The 24330-nt window shown below is 36.2% G+C and overlaps 1 pseudogene; it reads left to right on the top strand.

Annotated features, from left to right (window-relative positions):
* The first annotated feature begins 674 nt into the window (after positions 1 to 674).
* Positions 675 to 1606, top strand: LOC119524732 (annotated as a pseudogene).
* Positions 1607 to 24330: the final 22724 nt, after the last annotated feature.

Genomic DNA, 24330 nt, shown 5'->3' with positions numbered 1-24330 from the left:
CTCACAGAACAAAATACAAGTCCTTACCATGTCCTGGCATATCCTGCATAAAATGCCCTCATATCATTTCCATTTCTCAGTTACATGCTAAGCTTAAGAGACACTCTATTCAGAGTACTTCAGAGAAACTAGTGTGTTCTCACTCTAGGACTTTTCACTTGCTGTGCTCTCGGGGTGGAATATTTTGCCAGAACTGCTGAAATAGTACCTCTTCACAGGGGCTTTTTTTAAATACTGTTACCTATCTGAAAGCACTCTCTTTATCCCCTTACCTTAATTGATTCCTCTTTATAATACCTATCATCATTAAACATTTGATTGCTTGCTTTTTTGGTTTATTGTCTTTATTATCTACTATATTTTAACTACTTGACTGTAGAGCCTCACATGTTTCAACTACCAATGGATCTCAGCTATTAATAGCACCACTACATAAGAGACAGTTAGTGAAAATTTGAGTTACTTTGTTGTTCAACAGAGAAAAATTGGAAGGGGGGGTCATTCGATTCAGATATTTATATCCATTCAAAAATATCTGAAGTGTTGGAGGAAGTACAATTGGTTGCAAACTAGAATTAATTGATTCAGAGTTCCTTTTATGCTCTTGTTTCATGACTTTTACTTTGTTTTTTCTTTTCATTTTTCTCTCAAGGAGGTAAAAACAGTAAATTTTCATGGAGAAATGGAATCAAACTTCAAATGACTTCATTTTGTTGGGTTTGTTTCCCACAAATCAAACTTGTCTGCTTCTCTTGACCCATATTCTTCTCACATTTTCTCTCACCTTGGTGGGAAACTCACACACGATTCACCTCATATGTTTGAATCCCTGTCTCCACACATCTATGTACTTTCTACCCAGCCAGCTCTCCCTCATGGACCAGAGGTACATCTTCAGTACTGTCCCCAAGATGGCATTCAACTTCCTTTCTGGCCAGAAACATACCTCCTTCCTGGGATGTGGTATGCAAAGCTTCTTCTTCCTGGCAGTGGCAGGTTCTGAGGGTTTACTGCTGGTCTGCATGGCCTATGACCATTACATGGCCATTTGTCAACCCCTTCATTATCTCATCCATATGAGTAACAGGATGTGTATCCAGCTGATCACAGGATCTTGGATCTTGGGGTCCATTAACTCCTTGGCACACAGTCTATGCCCTCCACATTCCTTACTGCTAGTCCAGGGCCATTGATCAATTCATGAAGTTCCAGCCATGTTGCAACTTGCATGTAGGGACACCTGCATCTGTGAGTACATTGTTTTTGTAATCACAAGCCTCTTTCTCTTCCTTCCTTTCCTTGGAATCACTGCTTCCTATGGCCATGTCCTTTTTGCTGTCTATCATATGCACTCAAAAGAGGGAAGAAAAAAGACTTTCACTACATGTTCAACACATTTAACTGTAGTGATCTTTTACTATGCTCCTTTTGTATACACCTATCTTCATCCCAGGAAGCTTCATGCACCAAGAGAAGATATGATTTTTCAGTCTTCTACACCATGCTCACCCCAATGCTCAATCCCATTATCTACAGCCTGAGGAATAAAGAATTGCTGGATGCAATGAAAAGAGTGTTTGGGGTATCCACTTCCATCAAAGAATAGTCAATGTCATCCTTACTGTTTTCTTTATTTCCCCTTTCATGTTGATTAGAATATCCTAGGGTGTTGCTGTCTAAACTGTGTATAATTTGAGCTATGTAGGTAATTTTAAATTTTCTAGTACCCACATTAAAAAGTGAAATGAAAAATGATATTAATGTAAATATGTTTATTTTACCCAAAGCATTAAATATTATAATGAATGTCAATATTATAAACATTGATATTAGTTCCATAGTAATTATTGAAATATTTTACTACAATATATTTCATGCTTGTACATATTTTACTGTTATAATAATATTTGCATTCTTTTATTTAAAAATTATTTTCACTGTAACTGATACAAATTAATTGTTTTATTTGCTTTTCTCACTCAGTCTTCAAAATATTTTGTGTATTTTACACTTAACTGTACATTCAACTTTTGATGATAAACATTTCAAGTGATTAATAGTCCCACGTGGCCAGTGGATACCATGTTGGACAGCACAACCTTACAGTGTGCAGTAAACTGTGGAAAAATACATATGCATGGTACATAAAATCTAATGCAGTGTATAAAATATGGATAGTGGGATTTTAAATACCAAGGAATATAAGTGTGCTTATGTGATATTTTCAAGTATTCACTTATCTGTTCTTTACTTTTCTAGCATGCATATCTTGGTTATAACTGACAGCTGTACTCAATCCCACCTAATGTCCATTTATAAAAATCTATTTGAATGGGCTTTCTAAGATTTAGAACATTTTGGATTACAATAAAAATATTGAGGTTAACTTACCTGCATTGGAATGTCATTTAATAACTAAGTATTTTTCATGACTCCAGTTCATTTCAAACATAGAAGATTTCCTGCACATTACCATCAAAGTTATTTTCCTAAAATACAGATCTGGTCTTGTCATTTCACAGTCAATGATTCCCTGTTGGATTCACAATTTATTCTACATTGAAATTAACAAAATTATATATTTAAATGACTTCAAAGAAGTGATTTATACCTAATGAAGCTTTTTGCTTAGAGTCAGGGAGAAAAAGGATAAGGTAGTTAAACATGAAACATATAAAATCAAAATAGGAATTTTTTTCACCTACAACATGTGAACCCTAAATAGGACCTTACAGAGGATGAGTTGTAGGGTAATAAATCATAATGTTGCATTTAGTCAAAGTTTTATTATTGTTATACTAATACACATATGTTTCTTCAAGTATCTCTTTGAAGGTGATTACATAAAAGTACTAAGGATTGGAGGGAAAAATGATGACTTGGAAGAGTCCAGTCCTCACCAAATCTCCATTCTATGCTCAAGCTTACTCTCTCAATATCTTTCTCTAGAATCATTTAATATCTAAGTATTTTGCATGACTCCAGTTCATTTCAAACATAAAAATTTTCATGTACACTATCATCCAAGTTATTTACTAAAATACAGATGTGGGCTTGTCAGTTCAAAGTCAATGATTCCCTATTGTATTCACAAAAATTTCCATACTTAAATTTGTATTGAAATGTTTCTAAAAGTTACATTATGTCTACCTTTACCTGTTTCTACCTCCCAATCCCCATATCCAATGCTGTAATCACAGCATTAGGCCCCTAGCCTAGATATACATGCAGCACTCCAGATGATTTCTCTACACAAAGCCAAATATTCATTGCTTAGAATCTACCTTTGTCTCTTCAAGTGAAATTGGGTGCTAGCTTTCTCAATCTACGATACAGTTCGTTAATTTGCTCTACTTCTTGAATTAGATATATATGTACATATACATATTTATACAAACACATATACAAATACAGAATGTATATGTACAGGAAAATGAAAAATATAATTTTAGAGCACAATAAACCTTTACCATATAACATAAAATCCATAATTTATAAAATATATATGATGAGTCTGACTATTTAGAAACATTTCTTGTTGGCAGTAATCATTTTAAAGGAAGACAGATGATGAATGAACTTGCAATAATGTGGGGTTATATTTCATGGACACAGGGATGTTTGATATATAAACTGCTCCAAAAATCAGCAGAGAAAAAAATGAAATCTAACTTTCAATTTTTAAAAAAGGGTAAACATTTGTATAATTATAACATAAATGACTCTTAGATATATGAGATATTCAGTATCATGTGAAAATTAAAACTACACTTTGAAATATATATTAGCTTCTAAGTTTAGCAAGGATAAAATGCTTTAAAATTTAATGGTTTCTTTTGGTAGGGGATGGGAGACACACATTCTCACACATGACTGGGATGTAAGTTTTTATAAAACATCTAAGGTGAACAATTTTACCATTGTTGATTTTTTTAAAATTCTCCTTTGGCCTTGTAATATAACTTCTGGAGATATCTTTTATAGATGTATTTACTGTAATACATGAAATATCTATGTAAGCTAATACTTACTGCAATGTGTATTGTTGTCTAAAACAAATACTTAGAAGCAAACTGTATATCTGTAGAAAATTTAGTAAGGAAATCATAATGCATATTCCTAACAAAATAGTGTTTATCAGTGAAATAAATAAGATCAGCTAGATATGTATTGTATGTAGCAACTTTAAGATATATTATTAAATAAGGGGAGATGAGGAATTATAGTTCTATCAATTGCAAATTAGTTAATTCCTATTGATCTTTCATCTAAAGGCAAAGAAAAAATTAGGTGAAATATAATGTAATCTGTATAAATGTTTTGCAGCCTCATACACCATGGAACTACCAACTATATGATCTTGCAGAAGATGGAATTCAAGAAAATATAAGCCCTGATTTGGGGCTAAGTAGGAAGAGGGCACTGAGAAGCAAGCTGAGAGTTACTTCTGAAATTTTTGGGGGAAGTCTTAGAAGGAGAGGAAAGAAGATAATGTGACAGAAACAATATATGAAGAGATAATTCTTGAGATTCTTTCAGAATTGAAGAAAAACTTTTATTAACACATTAAAAAATTTCAATGTACCACAGAAAGGATTTTAAAAATTTTACACCAAAAATGCATAGAAAATGAGCAGGAATGTGATGGTCATTGCAATACAAATGGCACTGTTATCTGCAGCCATATGAAATAAATAAAATGATTTACGTTTCTCACAAGTCACAAAAGCATTTCCTGGGTGATTATAGATCTGAATGTAAAAATAAATTCATAACACTTCTAGGAAAAGACTTAATATAATATCTTCAGTACACAAGGTTACACTTATCCTGTACTTTTCCTTGGAAAAACTGAGAAAACGGACACTTATGCAAACTCTTCTAGGAATCACCTTCTTCTCATACATCCCCATGTGAAATGCGAAAAAGCAACTTTCCAGGGTGATTTATATATTATTTTAATTTTATTATGATTTGAAACATTTTATGCAGCCCATTTAACGTCTAATAAATTCTGCTTTTATTTCTCCATAAAGCTCAAATTTCACATTGAGGTTTGTATTACTTGGGTGTCTCCAGGGAAGCAGAATCTACAGGAGACATTATGAGATTTCTTATAGGATTGCGCTCATACAACTGTAGGGATACAGGTTGCAAGATGGAAACTCTGATGAAGGTTTTCAATGAACTCCCTGAGAGAAGCCGACAGAAGTATAGATGGAAATTCTCCCTTTTGACTACTGAAATCATCACTTCTTTTAAGGCCTTCAACTGATTGGGTGATACCTCTATCTTTGTTGAAGGCAATCTCCTGAGTCGACTGTAGATGTAATCAGCCATGGATGCAATCAACTTACTGATGATTTACATCCATGAAACATTCTCACAATAACAAGCATGTCAGTGCTTGCCTGACCAAACAACTGGACACAATAACTTGTGGCTGCCCCATGCCTGGGACTCTCCTAAAAGATTGTAACAAACCTGCTTTAGCCAAATACAAAGGTCAAGAAAGTAAACTATCTCCCCACATCAGGAAGAATGTAATTATGGATGGAAAAAATGACATTGATTGTATCTTTGTCTTAAAAACTAACCTTAGTAAAACACCAGGTCTTAGGCCCCATCAATGATTATACTAGAGACCCAATATCTTCATTCCATATGCAATGTCTTTATTCTAAAGTCATATATTGCCTCATGCATTTCTGTTCCCTTTGCTGAGCGCAAATGTCTGGCTACCCATCATTGGGAAATTTCTCCTGTTTGTAAGTCCCAATAAACCCATATTTGCATCTGTGTCTGGTGGTTTTTTGTTTTCTTTTCTGTTTTGGTCTAGCAGATGCACCATCCTGGGCTCTGTACAAGCTTGGTCTGGGCCAAAACAATAACCTAGCCAGGTTGACACATGAACTTAACCTTCACAGTCCATGTCTAGTCAACTAGGCACCCATACACATCTTCTTAAACCATACTAAATGTCTAAATCACAAAAATAAGTCATATTTTCACTTAAAAATATTCCACTGTCCTTCATGGAAGTGGAAATGTACTGACTTTCCCCAGAAGCTGGTGCAAGTCTTTGGATAATACTCTTCAGCATGACATCCTATAACTCAAGTACTATGGCACAATTTAATAAAATGTATGTATACGATAAAGGGATAAGATAGGGAAGAAAACAAAAATATTTAATTTTTGTATATATACAAACATATTAATAAGAAAAAAGAAGGAATATCAATAGCCATTAGAGCCTTCATTTCTGTAGCTGGTCACATGATTATAGCTTGTATTTATAATTACCTTCTTTCATGATGCATTCCATATTTCCTCACACTCAGCAAGCACATCAATTGGACATGGTTCTTTTCCAGATGGGGTGACATGCACCTTCATTCCTGAAGTTTCTGGGCCCTCATAAGTCCTTCTGGGATTGGGTTGTGGCAGTTCTCCAATGACTTTAATAATAGCACATGGTAGTACTAATAGATGCCCTAGGGGATCTCCTATATGCCAGACATATTCTTTTATACCTCCATTGTATATTTGCAGTCCTATTTCCCCTTGGTAATCAGGATCAATCACCCCAGCCAGTATAATAATCCACATCTTTGCCTGTTGTTTCAGAGGCATGAGGAGCACAAAGTGGCCAATAGTGAGTGATGCCACTCCCAAATCCACACCTTGATTCCTGGACCTGTGAATTCTTGCTATGAGAGAAACAGCACAATAGAGTGGACACTGATTTTGAGCATACATGACCACCTACAGCATATTGCCCCAGATCTTCTATGTATTGCCACACAATTGATATCATAATTGATTTTTCAAAAGGCCATTCTACCATTCTACCAATTCAACTGTTTCAGGATGATAGAAACATGGTAAGACCAGTGAACTCCATGAACTTTTGTCCATTCTTTCACTTCATTTGCATTGAAGTGAGTTCCTTGATCAGAAGCAATGCTGTGTGGAATGACATGATAGCTGATAAGGCATTCTGTAAGTGCATGCATGGTATCTGGGGAGAAGCACTGTGTGAAGAGAAGGCAAACCCATACCCATGGTATGTTTATATTCCAGTTAGAACAAAATGCTTTACCTTCCATGATGGAAGTTGTTCAATGTAGTCAAACTGCCACCAGGGAGCTGGCTGATCACTCCAGAAAAGCTGCCACAGTAGGTCTCAGGCTTGTGCTTCCTTGACTAAACAAGAAGACAACAGATCCTAGCCAAGTTGACACATGAACTGAACCATTACATGTTTGTTACACGTCATAATCACACAAGTTTTCATTAAGAATTATGATGGCAAGATGCATTATTGCTATGAGTTATTACAGACTACAAAAACTACTATTAAAATGTCGAGAATATATGATACTAAATTGATCAATTCTAATTCAGGTTTCAGGCATTGTCTTAGGATGGTATGGATATAACAATTCAAAGAAATAAATGATGTTTGGAGGAAAACAATAAAAATGTCATACATATATTATGTTATATTTTAATGAGTTTCATGAAAAAATAACAAGTCAAGTAGAAAGAAAATCAGGAGAGTGGTCAAACTTTAAATAGACTGTGCAGAGAAGGCTTCACTAAAAAGATAAAATTACTCATGAAGTATTTATGGTAGCCAGACTTTTAGTTATTTGGTGAAAGGGTATTCACAGCAGAGAAGACTGCAAGTTTGAGGACCTTATAAGAAGGACATATCCAGCTGACCCCAAAAAATATTACTGGATCTAAGGGATAAGAGTACAGAAGTTAGAAAGAGGAAGAGATGAGGTCAGGGAGCTGGCAGAAAGGGGATGAAATGTTACACTCTATAAGGTGTATTCCATTCCATGGACTTGGTTTTTACTTAACAGAATGACAATTACAAGATTCTGAGAAGATGAGTGGCATTATCTAGCTTATCTTTGTAGAACATCATACTGGTTTGTCCTTTGACAAGTCTCTTTATATGGGCAAGGGTGGATACAAAAAGAGCAGTTAGGAGGAATTCACAATGAACTGTAAGAGATATCTCTGTTGTTAGACTAGCTGATAGTGGTGGTAGTGGTAGTGGTGAGAAATTTCTGGATTCTGGATATATTTTAATAACAGAGAGAGAGTTCCTGACCAAATTCTGAAAACTGAAAGAAGTAAGACTTGATTTGTAATGGTTTATGATCCAGTGAGGGAGTTTGCAAATTAACAGTAAATTCAAATAGGTTGTGTGTGGTTGTTACTTTTATGTGTCACATTGTCTATGTTATGGTGTCTAATTGTTTGGCCAAACAAAGGCATAGGTGTTCCTGTTATTAATGGAATTAGCATCTACATTCATTTGAATTTAGCTAAAGCATAAGACTCTTGATAATACAGGTGGCCCTCATGCAATCAGTTGGGGGACTTTAGGGCAAAGATGAGAGGTTCCAGAAAGAAGATAGCCTGCCCTAAGCCTAAAATATCTACCTCCCTTGGGATTTCCAGCTTGCCAAGCTCCCCTATGGATTTCAGACTCAAGAATGCAATAACATCACTCTTACACAAATTTCCAGCATGATGACCAGACTTATGGATCACCAGTATGCCAGCTCCCACAATTTCTCTTTCTCTGGGGAACTCTCACATATACAGTGTCATAATATGCTTTAGTATAGGGGATGATAGAGTTACTCAATGGTACTTTGTCAATATCCAATTAGAGTAAATTTTTGTATAAGCTGTGAGATAGGAGTCCTGTTTCATTCTTTTGGAAATGGATATCCAGTTCTCCAAACACCATTTATTGAAGGGGCTTCTCTGTCCCAGTTGCTTTGGCTGGACAACCTTATCAAAGATCAACTGTCCATAGATGTCTACTTCTGAACACTCAATTTGATTCTATTGTTCAGTGTCTCTGTTCTTATGCCAGTATCATGCTCTTTTGAACACTGTATCTTTGTAATATGATTCAAATTGAATCAAAGACCTAAACATAAGTGCTAAGACCATAAGACTCTTAGCAGAAAACATAGGGCACTATCTTAAAGATCTGATGATAGGAAGTGTTTTCCTAGACACCCAAAGTGCAAGTGACCAATGAACAAATAGACAAATGGGTTCCCCTCAAAATCAAACACTTTTGTACATCAAAGGACTTTGTTAGAAAAGTAAAAAGGCAGCCTACAAAATGGGAGAAAATATTTGGAAACCACATATCAGTTAAGGGCTTAATATCCCAAATATATAAAGTGCTCCTACAACTCCACAACAGAAAGACAAACAACCCAATTTAAAAAAAAATGGGCAAAAGACATGGACAGACATTTCCAAAAAGGAAATACAAATGGCTCCAAAACATATGAAAAAATGCTCAACTTTACTGGCTATTAGGGAAATGCAAATCAAAACCACAATGAGATACCATCTCACACCTACCAGAAAAGCCATTATCCAAAACAGAAAATGACAGGTACTGGAGAGGATGTAGAGAAAGGGATGCTTATTCATTGCTGGTGGGAATGTAGAATGGTGCAACCACTCTGGAAGACAGAGTGGAGTTTCTTCAGGAAGCTAAGTATAGATTTCCCATATGACCCAGCCATTCCATTGCTAGGTGTATACTCAAAGGAACTGAAAGCTAAGTCAAGGGTGGACATTTGTAAACTGATGTCTATTGCAGCATTATTTATGATTGCCAAGAGATGGAAGCAGCCCAAATGTCCATCAACAGATGAGTGGATAAACAAACTGGTACATACACAAGATGGACTATTGTGCAGCTGTAAAACAAAGACATGGAACATATAATAACATGGATGAACCTTGAGTACATTATGTTGATTGAAGTTAGCCAGAAACAAAAGAAAAAATACTGTATGGTCTCACTAATATGAAATAACACTAATGAGCAAACTTTGAGAGTTAAAAGCTTATAATACAGGCTACCAAGAAATAGAGGGTAAGGATCAGGCATCTGATGTGAAGGACTACAGAAATGTTCAGCAGGATTGATTGTATAGATCCAGAAATACATAGTATAATACTGTGTAATGGCAGTACAATATCATAAGTACATAGAACAAAGATGTCTGTGAGTAAAGCTCAAAGAAGTGGGATAGGGCAATGTATGATACCAGAGGTAAAGATAGATGAAGACTGAGACTGTATAATTTGGCAAAAACTGGAGTGGCCAATGACAGTTGCTAAATGTGCAAATATAAAAATGTTCTCACATGAAGGAGAACAAATGAATTTCAACAATGCAGAGTGTTGAAAAAGGGATGATGTATGGGAGAAAACATAAAGCAAACTGGAATCTATGATCAACAGTAATATTCCAATATGCTTTCATTAAATGTAACAAAGGCAATATACCAAAGTTATATGTGTATGAGAGGGGATATAAGGGAGGGATATGGGATTCTTGGTAATGTTATTGTTTTTGTCCTTACTATTATATTGTTTTGTATGACATTTTAATTTTTCTTTTTATCTTCTTTATTTTTCACCAAGAAAAACACTTTTTCATAATAATCAATATGTTCATGTGCTGACTGTGGTGATAAATGTACAATTATGTGATGATGCCATGAACAACTGATTGTACACTGTGGATGGCTGCATGTTATGTGAATATACCTCTATAAGATTGTAGGAAAACATAAAAAAATAGAGGTAAAAGTGCTGGAGAATACATGGAGAGAGGGATGTACCTCTTTACTGTTGAGGAGGCAGAATGGTGTAGCCTTTCTGGAGGTCACCGTGGTGGCTCCACAAGTAGCTAAGTATGTGGGGCCATAAGGTCCTACAGCCTCATTATGGTGTATGTATTGGAAGGACTCAGAGCAGAGACATGAATGGACACTTGCACACTGGTGGTTATGGAGGCAGTATTCATGATTTACAATGGGTGGAGGTGGCCAGAGGGTACACTGAGTGAGGAACAGAATGGTGAACTGTGGTGCATGCATACAACGGAATATTGAGCAACTATGAGAAGGAGTGAAGCTGTGAGACATGCAATGAGTTGAATGGATCCTGTAGACAGCATGTTGAGTGAAGTACACCAGAAACAAAGTCTAACACCATAATGCCTCACCAATATGGACTAACTTCAATGTGTAAACTCAGAATTGAATCTTAGAGCACAGCCTAACAGGGAAATGATTACTGTAATGGTTCTTAGATTGTAAGCTCTTACAACAGTCAAATCTATTCCTGAATTATGATGGCTATCTCCAAACTCTGAGATGTTGATCCCTCATTGTATAACCTGATTGGTCTCTGGAACATTTGGTATCTGTGTTACACCTGAAACTTAGAGCTAGAGCTTGACAGATATGAATATCGGTATTAATGAATACAGCAACTATTTAAAAAGCTGAAATAGAGCCCAGACTTCAATTAGAGATACAAAAAAAAAAAAAGCAGATCTGCCTAAGACTAGAGCAAATTAGGCCAAAGGGTAAAGGTTGAAACTGACTGAGTTCAAACTTCAACTGCCATGTGAGACCAAGGGAAGAGATGTTTATTTGGTATAGGATCTGTATTTTCTAAACAATATAACTTCTACAGTCAGTTTGTTCAAACACTATAATTACATGGAACTTTGAATAGGAAGTGAGCTCTGGTAGGTCTGTATAGATTAGAATGAAATAGCAACACAACCTAAAGTAATTTGGGTGGAAAATAAAAATATATATTTGGGGCCCCTCTGAAGAACTGGGGGAGAATGCAGAGGTGTTGAACTTCCTCACTTCGATTTTTGCTGGTGTTCTCACAAACATTGGGGACTGACAGCTTGATGTGCTGGGACCTGTCTTGGAGCTGGCCCCTATGAAGCTTGTTGCTGCAAGGAGAGGCTAACCCTTCTTATAATTGTGCCTAAGAATCTCCCCCTGAGTGCCTCTTTTTTTGCTCAGATGTGGCCCTCTCTCTCCAACTAAGCCACCTTGGTGGGTGATTTTGCTGCCTTCCCCCCATGTGGGACCTGACTCCCAGGTGTGTAAATCTCCCTGGCAATGCATGATATAACTCCCAGGGATGAATCTGGTCCTGGCTTCATGGGACAGAGAACATCTTATTGACCAAAAGGGGTATGGAAAATGAAATGAAATAAAGCTTCAGTGACTGAGAGATTTCAAATGGAGTTGAGAGGTCACTCTGGTGGACATTCTTACACACTATATAAATAACACATTTTAGGTTTTAATATATTGGAATAGCTAGAAGTAAATACATGAAACTACCAAACTCCAACCCAGTAGACTTGACACTTGAAGACAATTGTATAACAATGTAGGCTACAAGGGGTGACAGTGTGAGTGTGAAAACCCTGTGGATCACTGTTCCTTTATCCAGTGTATGGATGGATTACTAGAAAAAAATGGGAATAAAACCTAAATGAAAAATAGGGTGGGATGGGCATGATTTGGGTGTTCTCTTTTATTTTTATTTTTTATTCCAGGCCTGATTCTTTCTGGTGTAAGGAAAATGTTCAAAAATAGATTGGGGTGATGAATGCACAACTGTAAGATGGTACTGTGAACAGTTGATTGTATGGCCATGGATGATTGTATTTTATGTGAATATATCTAAATAATGATTTTTTAAGTGGAATTTGCAGTATTCCTCAGTTCATAAAGTAAATTCATCCCCCAAAAATGAATCATGAATACTTGGATGAAGCATCTCTTGTGGATTACAAATGACAATTTTAGGGCCCATAATGATGTCTTTTTCTTTGCAGGCTTAGGTCTGTTCTGCTGAACTTGGCCCAGTCTATGAACCACAGCTCAGTGAATGGGTCATCACTGGGATGTTAAAAATGCTCAACTGGGTTTCAGGTAAGTGGCCATGCTCTGGGGTGACAAACGAAATGTTTCCTACATGAGTGGAGCAGATGTGAGTGAGCTTTCTCCAGTGCTTTGTTATTGTTTCAGAAAACTGGGAAGCAGGTAACTATGCAAACTTTTATAACTAAGTTTATAACTGAGTCTTAACTAATATTCTGAAATAAAGTTATATAAAATGCAGCCAAAAGAAAGAACAATTAAGTCATGGTGTGTTGATTGTTTTAGTGAGAAAAAAAGAGGCACTGCAGCCAAGTTCCACTAAAATGATGCAGTAAAATAATAGTTAATCTTTCAATACAGCTCATAAAACAGGCATATTCATTCAGTATGTTGCAAATTTAGTTAACTGTGGTTTTTTTTTACTGGTGGATGCATAGAAGCCCCTCAGTGACATTATTTAAAGTTTTGAAAGATTGAATTTTCAAAGACTATATTGAATAACAACATGAAAATTAAAAGCATAAATATGTATTTGTAAAAAAACAGTTACAACCACACAAAACTGACCAAATGATTCACTGCACACTGAAGGTGAAATTGGAGTGAGCCTGCAGGCAGAGAAGGAGCAAACCTGGGTTGGACTGAGGAATATCTAATTTAATGGTTCAAATTCAGAAAAGGCTCATAAATAAACACTTCTAATAAAGGCATGTATGAATTTTCAGTTCATTTTACCTTTGTTGCTTAAGTGTAGCCTCCAAATCTTAGGCAAATAGACACAATGATGTCTGATGTTAAACATAATTAGCAAGTTTTAAATATTGTTAATTTTATATAAATATTATATATTTATTTTTATGATAGATGTCTGAGAAGATTTAGGGGAGTTTACAGCAATAATGAGATCCCAAATTTCAATGGGCTAGGGAAATTAACAAGTCCAGAATTTGGCATTATCTTCTGTATTTATTCTCACAATATTTTTTTCATCAATTTCTGTGTTTAGGAATTATATGTTTTCCTGATGGACAAGACACACTTGCTCCTTTGCTTACATATTTCAAATGATATATTTTCTATAAAGTATTACACTTGTGATAAAGTGGTGTATTGGAGACACCCCCTGCCTAAATGAAAGCCATTGTTATATGTCTGGAATTTTGTGAGCCATTGTTAATGGTTTGTAGCTAGAAACGGGCAATGGCCCCAAAATACAAAACAAATTTCTTTCAGAGATTGGATTTTTATAAGCATATCATGGGAATTTTCCCTCTAATGTTTAACTTGTATTCTTTGAATTCAATATTTTATCTTAACTGCCATGTTTATTAGCTCTGTTCATAAGGCAGACATTTGTCATATACCCTAAATAAGTCATGAGATGTTTGCAACTTTGTCTTAGATAAGGTGTGCTCAATCATTCAGCAAGTTTAGACTGTGTTCCTTCTTGTGGAGTTCAAACTTTACTTCTGGCAACCATTACTCAGAGCTGGATGAGGCAACCTCTTGGAATTATTTTGCTGGATGTTGGAATTTGGTTTCACCAAATCTTGGGAAAATAGTAACAATCTGTAATTTGACACTGAGGGTAAATTTCCACCTCTGTGTGTAAAGTGGATGACCATGATCATCTTGTCTCTAAGTTTCCATTATTTCCTGTGTTCACAGACCTCAGGATTGGGTAGGGTAATCCAGGAATAGGAGTGAGGTGAAGTGAGATTTGAGAAATTTGCCCAATGTTACATCATGTGAAGGTTTCTCTAAGGTTGCTTTTCTTCCTCTATCAGACATTTCACTTACCATTGATCTATCTGATAAGAAACATGGAAGAAACATTACCAAGCTCTGGGGAACTTGCAGAAAATCATATCCAGATGATAACTTTAATCATCAAAGCAGTTATACTTCATTACATTTAACTTCATTTTACCATCATGCAGTAGCTTCATTGTATAATTTTATAGTGTTCTTCTGTCAGATAAACACTATAAATATTGGTCTAACATTAAAAATAAAATATCTTTTATTATACTGTTTGTGTTGATTGCATTTTTCCCCTATACCATTCAATTTTCAACACCTTTCAATGTTGATATTTACTTATTCTCCATCATGTAAAAATGTTCTTATGTTTGTACATTCAATTATCATCATTGACCATTCCAGGTTTCACTAAGTTATACAACCACAGTCTTTATCTTCTGTCTTGTCTTCTGGTGATATACATACCCCTAGACTTCCTCTTTCATCCATACTCATATTCATCTTTGTTCAGAATACTTAAAATATTGTGTTACCATCACACAATTTTGTGGTATCCATTTCTGGATCTATACAATCGATCTCGTTCAATCTTCTGTACTCCTTCAGCATCAAATGCCTGATCTTTAACTTCTATCTCCTGAAATCCTGTGTTTTTAACTTTAACTTTCAAAGTTTGCTCATTAATGTTGTTCATATTAGAAAGACCATACAATAGCTGTCCTTTTGTTTCTGGTTAATTTTACTCAACAGAATTCTACTGTATATCATTTTGTCTTTTGGATTTTATATGTCATTTTATTTAATTTTTCTTTTCTCTCTCACTCTCTCTATTTAGCCTTACTGTTAGTCTTCATTTCCACACTCTTCTTCAAACCTCTTTCTCCTGTCTTTTCCTATCTCTCTGTAGCAATACCATTAGTATCTCTTATAGATGAGGTCTCTTCTTCACAAACTCTCTCAGTGTCTGTTTGTCTGAAAATATTTTAAACTCTACCTCAATTTGAAGGACAATGTTGCCAGATATAGAATTCTTGGTTGGCAGGTTTTCTCTCTGAGTGTCTTAAATATATCATACTGCTGCCTTCTCACCCTCATGGTTTCTACTGAGAAATCCATACACAATCTCATAGGGCTTTCATTGTATGCGATGGATTACCTTTCTCTTGGTGCTTCCAGAATTCTCTTTGTCTTTGACATTTGATAATCTGATTATTAAGTATCTTGGAGTAGGTCTATTCAGATGTATTTTGTTTGGGGCACACTGCACCTCTTGAACCTGTAATTATATGTCTTTCATAAACATGGGTAATTTTCAGTGATTATTCCATCCCTTATTGTTTCTGATCCTTTTCTCTTCTCTTCTCCTTCTGGAACACCCATGTCATGTGTTTACATATGCTTCATATTATCATTCAATTCCCTGAGACCCTGCTCATATTTTTTCTTTCCCCACCTATTCTTTTATGTGTAGACTTTCTGATGTCCTGTCTTCTAGTTCACTAATCCTTTCTTCTGCCTTTTCAAATCTGCTGTTTTTTTGTCTCCATTGTGTTTTTCATCTCTTCCTTTGTGGTTGTCATTCCCATAGGTTCTGCCAATTGTTTTTTCAAACTTTTAAATTCTTCTTATGTTCACCTAGTATCTTCTTTATATCCTTCATCTCTTTTACCATATTTTCCCTCAGCTCATTGATTTGATCTTTGAATTGATTTAGTGTGTTTGCTTGAGCATTATTAAGTTGTTTCAACTCCTGTATCTCATTTGAAGTGTAAGTTTGCTCCTTTAACTGGGCCATATCTTCATTTTTCCTAGTGGGACTTGTTAATTTTTTGTTTTTTAGGCATCTGGTTTACATGATTCCTCCAATAAGATTTTCCTAGCCTAGACATGCCAAGATATCATTAAGAAGCTGTAATCAGTATCAAGTCTCTTTGAGAAAGAGCCCAGGAAGATTGTCTTACTTTCCTGTGCAGCCTCTAGACACTGTGATTTTACTATCTTGCTCAGCTGGTGGTGCTTGTCATCCACAGCTTCCCACCAGCCTAAAGAGGGATGGTGCCTTTAATTCTCAGCAAACTGTGCCCACCAGGGATGGAGGGTGAGTCAGAAGCCAAGTTCAAACTCTTTCTGTTTCTTTCCCTGGAGGCCTATGATCTGAATTCTCTGAGGAAGGTAAGCAATTTGAGCAGGGTGCCACCCCCATTTCTTAGGGAAGATAAGCCCTTTAGGGAATTGTCTCCTTCATTTGACTTCTTCCTTTTTGTCTGACTATGTTAACTCCATCCTTGCCTGGGTCAAGGCTGAAAATTAAAAATGTCTGAGGCTTTCTCTAATGAGCTACTTATAAAGATAGAGAAAAAGAGAAAAAATAAAGAAATACCCTTTTGAGAGCCAATCCTCAGACCCCTGTTTCACCAATCAAGAGCCAGAGTTGGTGTCTTTTTCTATATACCAGTTTTCTTGGGACACAGCTCTTTTCCAGTATTCTGAGCTTAACCAACTACAAAAGCCTCTGTTTTAATTAACTTTTTGTCAGTTCCACCTCATCCCTTCTGTAAGAGACCTCAGGATTCCTTTCCTGCTAGCTCTGGGTTCATTAGTGCTCATAGCTTGTATTCAGTAGTGCAAATTTGCTAATTAAAACAACATTGGAGCTTGGTTAACTTTCTTTCCCTTGCTCCCATCAGCGGCAACTTATTTTTCCTACAGGGAAGTGTTTCTACTCAGTCTACCATGCCATTAGTGGAGGGGCACCAGCTCATCATTTTGAGGAGCTTTACTTACTGTTCTATGCCACAATCTCAGCCATTCCACCCATTCCTGACTGGTTTATGATGTGTATCTGGTCATAGATGACACCAAACAGTTGTTCCAGACTATTTACTAGTTGTTACTGGCTATTTACTAGTAGATGTAGAGCAGTGACTAAATTCCACATCTCCCTATGCTGCCATCATGTCCCACCTCTCTGCCATAATACCTTGATTGCTTGAAACTCTTTTCTAGTAATCTCATAGTCTCAGGAAGTTCTCATGGGAACAAGATTCCCTGAATTCTTGTATATAGCAATGGGTTTTCTAACACTTTCAAACTCAAAGATCAGTCCAGATGGGTATAAAATCTCTACTCTAAAAATTCTTTCATTGAATTAAATAGAGTGCTCTTTTTTGTTGTGGTTGCACATACTGCTGAGAAGAAGACTAATGCCAATCTGAATTTTTCCTCCAAGTAGAGAAATCTAAAGGCAGTAGTTTTATCAGAACATGTCTAGATATTGACCATTCTGTGTAGATTTCCTCAGGCAAATATGAATGTATGTCAAAAATTCCTTTCATTACATGAAATTTTCTTTCAACTATAGCTTTAGTGTTTAAAATCTTCCATTGCTTTGACTTTGTTATTTATGGAAACTAATTATAGAATTTTGAATTATTTTTGGCCTTTCTTCTATACCTTTCTTTTTTCTAAAGTTCCAAATATGTTGTTTTATATCTTTCACAATTTTTTATCTTTAGCTAATTACACAGATTGAGCTATAGTTTAGTCTGCCCTGTGATCATATTTTTGTGGTTTGTTTTTACTATCCTATTGGCATACTGCTTTATTTAATTTCTTTTATTCATATGATATATTTATGTGAATTCTGAATACAGTCTATTTCTGTTACTCATTTAAATGAGATGAATGATACTATAATTTATGAAGTTAAGAAGAGAAAAAGTATAATAATCAAGGAATTGAAATAAACAAATAAGGTATTAATGAAAATAAACATTCACAGACAGGTTTAAAACCTCAATCTTAGTTTCTGAAGAAAATTGTAAAAATTTTAAATTTCTGGCAATTGCTCTAGAAAAAGAGGAAGCTACAAATAAAAACATTAGGACTTGAAAGAGGGCAAAACTGCAAGGAAGCAGATAGTGTAAAGAAAACAAGAGGATATTAGCTTCATGTTATGAAATTTATGAATTTCATTCAATGTATAAATTAAAACACATAACTTGCTAAAAATCATCTTACAGATTATAAATATGTATACTTCTATAGTCATTCAATAATTTGAATTCATTAGTTAATGTCTTCCTATAAAGAAAATACTAAGCTCTTTTGCTGACTAATATACTGGATATTTGTTTGGATACAAGTAAATCAAAATTGGACCAACTGCTTATACCTTATGCAAAATTTTTTTCCAGATGGATCAGAGTTTAAAAAATATGAACCAACTCTGTAAAAGTACTGCAAGCAACTATTGACAACTTTGTTTATATTATTTGAAGATGTAGGGCATTTCTATGTCAATGTAAGCCCCAAGCACTAAAATATAGGATTGAAAAATTCAATTAAGAAAGATTATACATATCAAAAAATTATCAATCCTTAGAAATGTTAAAATTAAAATTAAAATTTTTAAAAACATCTCAAATTCATATCACAAAAAAAGAAAAAATAAAAGGCATCAAAATTGTAAAGGAAAAATTAAAATTATCACTATTTGTGGATGACATGACCTATATATACAAAGTCCCTAAAAATATTTAACAAATCCAGGACCTAATAAATGAATTCTGCAAAGTGGTGGGATAAATGACCAACAAGAAATAATCAGTAGTTTTTCTATACACTAGTAATGAGCAATCTGAGGAGGAAATCATGAAAAATTCCATTTACAATTTGCAAATATTTATGAATAAATTTAACAAAGGAGTTACAGGACATGTACAAAAAATATATACAAAATGTAGCTAAAAGAAATCAACAAAGACCAAATAAATGGAAGGGCATTCAGTATTCATGGGTTGGAAGATGAAATGTCATTAAGATATCAATTCTCTCTAAATTGATTTACATATTCAATCCAATACCAATCAAAATTCCAACAGCCTGCTTTACAGAAATGGAATAAGCCATTATCAAATTTATATGTAAGGCTAATGTGCCAGTTTGAATATATTGTGTCCCCCAAACACCATTATCTTTGATGTAATCTTGTGTGGGCAGATATTATCAGTGTTGATTAGATTGTAATTCTTTGACTGTCTCTTTGGAATGTGTCCCACCCAGCTGTGGGTGATGACTCTGGATAATTTCCATTGAGGTGTTGCTCTGCCCATTTGAGGTGGGTCTAAGTTGATCAGTGAAGCCATATAAATGAGCTGATACAACAGAAGGAACTCAGTGCAGTGAAGCTTTGAGTGATGTTTTGAGGAGCAGCTACAGCCAGAAGGACACTGAAGAAAGCACAGGGGCTGCAGATGAGAGACAGTTTGAAGATGGCTGTTGAAAGCAGACTTTTGCTCCAGAGAAGCTAAGAGAGGACAAATAACCCAAGTGCAACTAAGAGTGACATTTTTGAGGAACTGCAGCCTAGGAATGTCCTGGGAGAAAGCCATTCTGAAACCAGAACTTTGGAGCAGATGCCAGCCATGTCCCTTCCCAGCTAACAGAGGTTTTCCAGACACTATTGGTCATCCTCCAGTGAAGGTACCCAATTGTTGATATGTTACCTTGGACACTTTATGGCCTTAAGACTTTAACTGTCTAACCATATAAACCCCTTTTATAAAAGCCAATCCATTTCTGGTGTTTCGCATGTCAGCGGTATTAGCAAACTAAAACAGATTTTGGTACCAGAGAAATGGGGTGCTTTTGCTGCTGAGTTTACAAATGCCAAACATATTGGAACAGCTTTTTAAATGGATAAGGGGAAGATTCTGGAAGAATTGTGAGGAGCTTGATAGAAAAGGCCTAAACTGCTTTGAAGAGACTGTGGAAATATGGTCTCTAAAGATACTTCTGACAAGGCCTTGAGCAGAAATGATCAGTGTGTTGTTGCAAACTGGAAGAAAGGCAATCCTTGTTTTAAAGTGGCAGAGAATTTGGCAAAATTGAGTCCTGATTTCAGAAGAATTTGAAAGTGACATCCTGGAATACTTAGCTGAGGAGATCTCCGGACTACATGTGGAGGACGTACCCTGGCTTCTCCTTGCAGCTTATAGTAAAATGTGAGTGGGGAGAAATAAACTTAGAATTGATCTTTTGGGTTCAAAGAAACCAGAAGCTGATGACATGGAAAATTATGAGCTTCCAGGGGGTGGAATCCCAGAAGCTACAGCCCACCATGAGGATGTAACCAAACATGGAACCCAGCTGCCACTTCAGCACAAGCCAAAATTGGAAAAGGAGTTAAGCAGAAAGGATTTGTGGAAAGTCTTATTGTCTGATGGCTTTGACCCCTGTGTGCTTCATGCAAAGCCAACAGAATTTTTGCAAGGTCTTTATAGACACAGCCATTGCCAGTCTGGACTGCAGGAGACAGACAAGAAAAAAATGAAGGAAAAATTTCATCAAAGACAAAGCCACGGAGGTTGAGGTCTGGAGTCAAGAGGTCTCAGGCTGGGAGAGCAGAGCAGCCCGCACACATGGAAAGGGTGAGTTTGCCCTGAAGGCTGAGGGCGGGCCTTCTGCCTTGATGCTCAGGAAATGTTCTGCAACCCCAAGCCCCAAAGAGGGTGGAGCACATTCCCAGGGAATTGGGGAGAGCCTGGCTGCCACCACACTGTTCTGAAGGGGTTGAGCATGTGCCCTGAAGATGGAAGGGAATCCAGGAGCTGCCCCCAATTTTTGAGGAGGATGGGGCCAAGAAGGTGGTCTCCCCAATGTGTGGATATGTTGGCGCACTCACCTAAGCATTTGGAGAGGAAAGGGATGCTGAAAAAGCCCTTAGGAATGGTTAGACTCCTGCTCTCTCAAGCCCCAAGGATGCAACCTCACTTTGTTAATGATTCTCAGAATTTGAAATCTAATGGAGTTTGTCCTGTGGGTTTTAGAAACTGTTTAGGTCTTGTTACCCCTATTTTTCTCACTGTTTCTTCTTATGGCAATGGGAATGTTTATCCTATGAATGTCCCTCCTTTGTATATTGGAAGCATATAACTTGTTCTAAGTTCACAGATCCAAAGCTAAAAGAGAATTGTGTCTTAGGACCCACCATGCCTATAATTGATTTTGATGGAATCCTGTACTTAACTATTGTTACTGAAATGATTTAAGTTTCTGTGATATTGTTGTGGGATGAATGTCTTTTGCATATGGAAAGATAATGTCATTTTGGGGTCCAGGGGGTGGAACATGCCAGTTTGAATATATTGTGTTCCCCAAACACCATTATCTTTGATGCAATCTTGTGTGGGCAGACGTTATCAGTGTTGATTACATTGTAATTCTTTGAGTGTCTCTTTGTAATGTGCCCCACCCAGCTGTGGGTGATGACTCTGATTGGATAATTTCCAGGGAGGTGTTGCTCTGCCCATTCAAGGTGGGTCTAAGTTGATCAGTGGAGCCATATAAATGAGCTGATACAACAGAAGGAACTCAATGCAGTGAAGCTTTGAGTGATGTTTTGAGGAGCAGCTGCAGCCAGAGTGACACTTTGAAGAAAGCACAGGGGCTGCAGATGAGAGAGAGTTTGAAGATGGCTGTTGAAAGCAGACTCTTGCTCCAGAGAAGCTAAGAGAGGACAAATACCCCAAGTGCAACTAAGAGTGACATTTTTGAGGAACTGCAGCCTAGAGAGGAACATCCTGGGAGAAAGCCATTTTGAAACCAGAACTTTGGAGCAGATGCCACCCACGTGCCTTCCCAGCTAATAGAGGTTTTCCAGACACCATTCACCATCCTCCAGTGAAGGTACCTGATTGTTGATATGTTACCTTGGACATTGTACGGCCTTAAGACTTTAACTGTCTAACCATATAAACCCCTTTTATAAAAGCCAATCTATTTCTGGTGTTTTGCATTTTGGCAGCATTAGCAAACTAAAACAGCTAAGGAGCCCCAAGTAGCCAAAGATACCTTGAAAAGGGAGAAGAGAGTTTAGAGAATCACACTTCCTGACTTTGAAGTATATTACAAAGCGACAGTAAACAAAACAGCATTGTACTGGCACAAGAATAGACATATAGACCAATGGAATAGAATTGAGAGTTCAGAAATCAACCCTCACATTAATGGACAGCTGATTTTTGACAAGGATGTGAAGTCCACTCAATTGGCAAATAGTCTCTCCCACAAAAGATGCTGGAAGAATTGGATATGCATTTGCAAACAAAGGAAGGAGGACACCTACTTCACACCATATACAAAATGGAACAAAGACCTAATTAATAGAGCTAGAGCTATCAAACCCCAGAGGAAGCACAGGGAAGCATCTTCAGGATCTTTTCTTAGGCAATGGTTCTTAGACTTTGCAACCAAGGCACAAGCTACAAAGAATAAATAGATAAATGGAACCTCCACAAAGTTAAAAACATTTGTGCCTCAAAGGTCTTTATCAGGAAAGTAAAACAACAACCTACACAATGGGAGAAAATATTTGGAAACCACATTTCCCATAAGGGTTTAATATCTAGAATATATAAAGAAATGCTTTAACTTAATAAAAGACAAACAACACAATTTTAAAATGAGTAAAATAATTAAATACACATCTCTCCAGAGAAGATATACAAATGTCCAGAAAGCACATGGAAACATACTCAACATGTTAGACACCAAAGATGCAAATTAAAACCACAGTGGTATACCATTTCACACCCAATAGAATGTCTATTAGAGAAATATAATATAACAAGCACTGGATAGGATACAAAGAAATAGTAATGCACATTTGTTGCTAATTTGAATATAAAGTGATGCAGCCATTGCAGAAGGCAGTTTGGTGGTTCCTCAGAAAGCTAAATATACAACTACCATATAACTGTCTATCCTACAAATAGGTATACTGAAAAGAATTTAAAACAGGGACTCTGATATTTGCACACTGATATTCATAGAGGTGTTTTTCAAAACTGCCAATTGAATCCAAGGTTCCATCAACCATTGAATTTATAACGTCTGGTATATTCATAAAATGGAAGGTTATTCGGTCATAAAAAGAATGAGGTCTTGATACATACAGCAACATGGATGGAAACTGAAGACATCAGGTTAAGTTAAATAAGCCAGAAACAAAAGGATGCATATTGTAAGAACTTACTGATATGAGTTAATTAGAATAAGCAAATTCATACATTCAGAACCTAGAATATAGGTTACTGGGCAAAAGGGTGAGAAAAGGAAATGGGATGTAAAGGCTTAAAATGTACAGTTTCTTATTTGTAACCATGGAAATATTTGGCAAAGGATGGTGGTGATGGTAGCACAACATTGTGAATGTAATTAACATCACTGAAGTATACTTCTGAATATGATTAAAACTTGAATTGTTAGATTGCATATATATATATACACATATAACAGATTAAAAACTAAAAAAAAAAATAAAGAAAAAAAAGCAGGCAAGTTGTTCAAATCACCTTCAATGCAGGACCCAGAGTGAGGGATAGCCACCATTTGGAAAATTTCCAGTCACTGTGGCAAAGAGCTGAATAAGGGTTTCACATCCACAATAAAATATGAAATGGCCATAATAACAAGGCTGTGGAAGTTCTGGATACAGATATTTTAACAATGATTTTGGTCTCATTTTGTCACTGTCACAAACATTTTTTCTCATCTTGACTTCTATTTTTATGCTAGTCTCCATATCTTCAACTGCAGTCAGGTCCCTTTTTCCCTTTGGGAATATATCTACCTAGAGTTCTGGAATCGAAGTCTTTCTCTTTGCAACCCAAGCTGAAGGAGAGGGTCACTATTCTGATGATAGTTGAAATAATTCCAAGGAAATTCACAGGTTGGGCTCATGGACTCAAAACCTTCACTAGATGATCACAGATATGGTCAGAGTATGGAG

Source organism: Choloepus didactylus (assembly GCF_015220235.1).
Source record: "Choloepus didactylus isolate mChoDid1 chromosome 11 unlocalized genomic scaffold, mChoDid1.pri SUPER_11_unloc5, whole genome shotgun sequence".
Classification (NCBI taxonomy): domain Eukaryota; kingdom Metazoa; phylum Chordata; class Mammalia; order Pilosa; family Megalonychidae; genus Choloepus; species Choloepus didactylus.
This window is presented reverse-complemented; position numbering and strand designations above follow the sequence as displayed.